The 6000-nt window shown below is 41.1% G+C and overlaps 1 protein-coding gene across 1 annotated transcript in view; it reads left to right on the top strand.

Annotated features, from left to right (window-relative positions):
• The window catches only part of WDFY2 (WD repeat and FYVE domain containing 2), a gene marked incomplete at its 5' end in the record, with an annotated part of 95912 nt that overhangs the window by 64868 nt on the left and 25044 nt on the right, over positions 1-6000 (top strand).

Raw genomic sequence — 6000 nt, 5'->3', positions numbered from 1 at the left:
TGATTTCTTGCTTTCATATATATATATATATATATAAGTTAGAACCTAGAAGAGTATAAAAGTCAAATGGGAGGATCGAGAAAAAAGAGTTTTAAAAATACAAGTCGTGAAAGCCTACAAAATTTCTGTAATTGAGTTCAAATGTGGCTTCCAACTTCCTGGCAGCTTGAGGAAGAGGGGAGAGATCATATCCTTGCACAGCACATTTTGTACTTCGCCAAATGTTTGTTGAGTCCTCGCTCATAGCAGGCACTTCTGTAAGTATGGGTTTTAGAGCTAAGAGGAAGAACAGAGAGAACCTCGTGCTTCATTGGAGCAGTTCTCAAACTTGTGTGCAGAGAATCACTGAGGGGTTTGTAAGAGGTAGGTTTCAAGCCTGTCTTCTAAAATTCTGGTTACTGATCTGGAGCTGTGGGAATTTGTGTTGTGACAAGCCACTCAGGCAGTGCTGCTGGTGACCTTTAGACCACACCCAGAAGTGACCTCACCTCATACTGACATCTTTCCTGGGGGCAAGGCCCACTTATCTACAGAAAAGAATGCTAGATCTGCTTTACAATTCTAGAGCTGATCTGAGTTGTTTTGTACTTACAAAGTCTCCAGTATGATACCAGGAGTGACCCTAGGAGGTCTGGACAGTGGTACAGCAGTAAAACTGGACATTCACGGTGAACCCACATGGGAAGGTTCCCAGTGCATGTCTGGAGGCTCCTGAGCACACTAGCTGAGGCTGTGGGTTGGTCATAGTGTCGAGATCCCTTTGGGGTCACTGTCTCTCTACCTTTCTCAGTCTCTCTGTCTCTCTTATTCACTGAGGAAATAAATAACTAACCAAACAAACTTAGAGATAAAGTGACCTTAGACAGCCATTAGCAAATGACAGTAATGCTCCAGTGAACTAGCTGGTTTTAAACAACACTAGGTCTTCCTGTAAATCTTCCTGTAAAACACTAGTTTCAAAATATTCTCCTAAGCAGTTATATCTAGTTAGATTATTAGATATGAACTCATTATGTTTCGGAGGGCCCATGCACAGAAAATTGTTTTAGTTTTGTAATTTAGGAATAACAAAGTAGCCGTTAAGACCATTTTCCTCACATCAGAAAACAGACGGGTTTTCAGGAGCCACTCCCGGCCTGTGGGGTCACTCAGACCTCATCATCAGCTCATTAGAGGACTTACTCACTTATGTTTCTCTCTGTGATGAAGGGACATGCATTCAGATCTTGTAAGAGTTCACACCATCTGAGAAAGTGAAAAGAGAGACAGAGAGAAGCCAAAACACAGTTCTAATTACCCTCAGTTATTTAATCTGCCAGGTAATTCCTGCCAACTCAGACTTTCTCAGAGAAATATTGCAAATACAGGTTTTGAATGAAGATCAGTAATACTTATTGGACTCATTCAGTTTAGCTCCCAAATAGGTTTTATTTTACACAGTGTTTAATGAAGACTGCAAGCAAGCAACCTTGCATAGTTTTACCCACAAGATGGTAAACTCCAACAGTGTTCATGACCAGCTTGCTGAGGGCCCCTGACCCACATGTAAAATGTGGTTCCAGGAAACACAACTGCCGCTTATTAAGAAAGGAGAAGCTATAAACTTTAGATACGGTTTCTCAGTCCTAGAAAAATCAAACCAACAGATAGGTCTTCCACTTTCTTAGAAGCACAGACTTGTCAGTTTCTTAGAAGTACAGACTGGTCTTATCCTTTCAGAAAATAGAATAGACCCTCTTGGAGTCCATGCTGATAGGATCACATCTTAGAAGTTCCACAGTAGGCCGGCAGGCTGCTGAGATCAGGAGCCATAGGCTGAACTGGTTAGACAGGAAGAATGGCAGAAGACCTCTGCCTGGTGCTTTATTTAATTCAAGCTTAATAATACAAAGAGAGCTCTATGAGTGGCTCCTTATCACCAGGTCTAGTCCTGAGAGGGGTTACCCTGGATCATAGAGCTGGAAAAAACTTAACTCAGCATCGGTGTCACTCTGTTAAAGTAGGTCTGAATGCTGGGGTGGCTACAGAGCAGCCACAGGGGATGCTAGAAGTAGTAAGATAAAATTCGCATAGAGGGTTTCAGAAAGAGGGGCAAGGTGCACTAGGAAAGTCATAGGACCACTTTTTCTTCTTTTTTTAATTGCTAGGAGGCACATGTACTTGACAGGGAGCGATGAGGGTTGGCGAGGGGGCAGAGGGGTGGGGCAAGCAGCATGATCATGCCACAATCCTTTCTCCATTTCTCCATCCTGTCAAGATTTGGGGTATGCTTGCATAGCCTCTGGCATTCTTCAAGTCACCAGGACCAGGATTCAAACCATGCTTGGCCATATGGGATCCAGTTCCCTTACCTACTAGGCCATGGTGCAAGCCCAATACAGAGCCACTTTTACAGCAATCATTCCTTCACCCTAAAAAGCAGCTGCTGTATTGACATTTACTGATTCTTATATTTGAATAGTGCTGAATATAAGCAGACTTCAAAATGTTTGTGGAAATATAGAATTAAAGTGTAACTATTTTGTGCAAATATTTTGAACACAAAATTTTGAAATCCATGCATTGTGTTTTCTTAATGTGCATTTTCCATGAACTGTTTGAAGACCTCATATTTTGTCAAAGGACTTTCTATCTTTTCAGTCTTATAATAACACCTTCAGTCTTATAATAATCCTGTGTAAGAAAGAGGTCAGACACCAATTTTGGATGAGAATATTGAAGTACCATTGTCAAAGATCCCAGCTGGTAACTCTGGTCTCTCAAACCTTCCATCAGTCACCAGAGAGCTGCTCAATACCTTTGTGTGTCCAGAGCTGTACAAGGTACTGGGGGTGCAAAAATGAACATTGACTGACACATGCCCCCCCCCACCGTGCCCAGTGATATTTTTTATTTCTTATTCACCTGGGCCCCAGGCTGCCCCTGCTCTCATATACTTCCTGGTTTCGCTCCCCCAGGGTGACCGATAGTGGGTAGAGCTCCAAATCTGGGTCATAGTTGGTGAGCTTGGGAACTGGGGGAGCAGACCGGACCCCTCAGGATAGGGAGGCTGCTTTACCTTGGCATAGAAATGTCCAATCATGTGTCTACGTGTCTTTTGTTCTGGATTCTGCAACTTATCATTGTTTAACACAGAAGATAGCGCATTTTTTTATGACGAGTTTAATCTAGTGTGCAGAAGTCTCATCAGAGCAGAAAAGGCTTGGCACTAATGAAAAAGGTTGATGACAGTGAAAGTGTTTCCAAGGCTAAGGGAGAAACGCTAGGAAAGTATAATTTTATGAAGTGGTGTCTATATTTGGAGCATTTTGGTGTTTCATTCCCTGTGACAAGTAGAATGTGGTTATGTGCTGGGCTAGTTCTGTGGGAGAAAAGGCAAAGGAAGAGTACCCGTTCCAGGGACCAGGTTGATTTTCAAGTATGTGTTACTAGTTGGATGAATATTACAGAAATATAAACCTGGATGTTGACTGTCCCATGTCCACCTCGTCAGCGAATCATGGTACTTGGCCTCCCAGATCCTTTTTCATTCTTACATAATACCTATCATGTCTTAAGCAACTGTATGACCATATTTTTTCTTTCCAATAGTGTTTTCTTAGGCTTCTAAAACTTTTTGGCACTACATCAACTTGTTCTAAAGCACAGGCAAAAATCTGGACTGTTTCTTGTGTCAGGACTATCCACTAAGACTGGAACCTGCAGTTTACATGAGGCCTAGTCACAGTCATGGCACTTGGTACTCATGGCCTGTGTATTTGCTTCCTCTTTCCAAAATCTCAGCTGTTTCTTTCTTACTACACTTAACCATAGGTAAGAGTTTTGTTATAGGTCTCTTCAAGGCCTTTGATAAAGAAGTGAACAGTTTGCAAATAAATATATATTAGCAAAGTTGTGATTTTAGTTCTTGTATCAAATTTTATTGAACTTATAAAAAAAGTATTTTTTCATTCAGCTTCTAGGTTTGGGGGAAGTAAGGCAAGGATCACTAGATAGGATCACTTTCTTTGTAAATCTGAGATTTAGGACTGTTTCTCATTGTAGTGCTAGGGAACTATTAGAATAGAGGGAAAAAGATGTCTTCTCTATTTAGCTAAACACATAATAAAATATCGGATACTAGAGTTTTTATATAGTAAAACCTTGTCAAAGAGAGAGGAGCTGTATAGTATGGTCATTAAGCATGCAGGCCACTGAGTCAGGCCAAGCTGAATCTGAGCCTGCCCCCTTGTTATTGGCCATGTAGCCTTGGGCAAAGAATGTCGCCTCTCTGATCCTCAGTTTTCTCATCTCTAAGGGACATATTGGGAAGAGAAATCTTCATAAAGGTTATCAGAAACTACAAATTATATAAAGCATGTCAAATAATCAGGAGTAAAGGCCTAACAAATGACAGCTGTTAATATTATTCTTAATAAAAATTATAGTAAGTCGATTTTTGACTATGAATTTCTATTTGCAGCAATCCCTATGGAAGTACTGCTACATGAGTCTAATTACCCTGTTTATAATTCATTCAGCAAGCATTTACTAAGCTCCAGCTACATACCACACTTTGTATTAGGGACATGGATACAAAAGTGAGTTCAACAGCCCATCCCTTATGGAACTGGGTTAAAGTATAAAAATGGGTAAGGTGGGGCAGATTAGCAGTTTTATTGAAAAATGGGAAATTTTAGTGATAGATGTCCTGCTTTATTTTAATTTTAGGGGAGGAAGAAGTTCTCATAGTTCTCAGGATCAGGAGGTTACTGAAAACAGAGAACAGCATGAACTAAAATAAAGTACATTGAGTTCAGGAAGTACAGATGGCAGTAGCTAGTCTAAACCTCCACCCTAGTCAGTAAATAGCAGAATGTTGCTGATGCTCAAACCAGAGTTCCCAGACAGAAGTCCCTGAGTTTATGTTCAGACTGACTGCGACCTGAGCGTCTCTGGGAAGGCAGATCCCTTTAAAAGTCTTCGTGTCATGGGATAATCTTAGGTGTCATTATCCAGAAGACCATTATTCAGAATCCTTGTGTGGGTTCCTTGTGATTCTTTTTCGTCTTTGGGGGTTTGAAGTCTTTATGAATATAGGACAGTGAGATCTCTGGAAACAGATGTGCAACTAGATTTTCACTGAATAACCTAGAATTTTCCTTAAAGAAATGAATATGTTGTTCATGTAAGACCTCTCTACCCTTGGGGGATGGAGGAGGGCCTCGGTTAACATTTATAAGATAATATAAAGGCAAGTGTTAGCTGATATCTGAGAATCTCTTTGTATAAAAACATGAAAGTTTCTCTGATCTTCTCCTTTAAGCATCAGACACAGGACTGGCTTCACAGGCATGTGACCTGTACAGTCACGCAGGCCCCGCTGTTAGAAAGGCTCCATACTTGACTTAATGCTCTGCTGTCACCTCCTTGTATTTCTTGTTTTGTTTTTAACTTGCCAGAGGGCGTTTGTGCTTATCATCAGAGAGCAAGAGAGAGAGTAGGGAGGGTGAAAGCACCCACCTGGGATGTGGTCCCACCACAGTCTCTTCTCCATTTCTCCATCCTGTTGGGTTTGGACTGACTGCGACCTGAGCGTCTCTGGGAAGGCAGATCCCTTTAAAAGTCTTCGTGTCATGGGATAATCTTAGGTGTCATTATCCAGAAGACCATTATTCAGAATCCTTGTGTGGGTTCCTTGTGATTCTTTTTCGTCTTTGGGGGTTTGAAGTCTTTATGAATATAGGACAGTGAGATCTCTGGAAACAGATGTGCAACTAGATTTTCACTGAATAACCTAGAATTTTCCTTAAAGAAATGAATATGTTGTTCATGTAAGACCTCTCTACCCTTGGGGGATGGAGGAGGGCCTCGGTTAACATTTATAAGATAATATAAAGGCAAGTGTTAGCTGATATCTGAGAATCTCTTTGTATAAAAACATGAAAGTTTCTCTGATCTTCTCCTTTAAGCATCAGACACAGGACTGGCTTCACAGGCATGTGACCTGTACAGTCACGC

The sequence above is a fragment of the Tupaia chinensis genome, unplaced genomic scaffold (assembly GCF_000334495.1).
Source record: "Tupaia chinensis unplaced genomic scaffold, TupChi_1.0 Scaffold000402_1, whole genome shotgun sequence".
NCBI classification, from domain to species: Eukaryota; Metazoa; Chordata; class Mammalia; order Scandentia; family Tupaiidae; genus Tupaia; species Tupaia belangeri.
The sequence above is the reverse complement of the archived record's forward strand: the minus strand, read 5'-3'. Positions and strand labels throughout refer to the sequence as shown.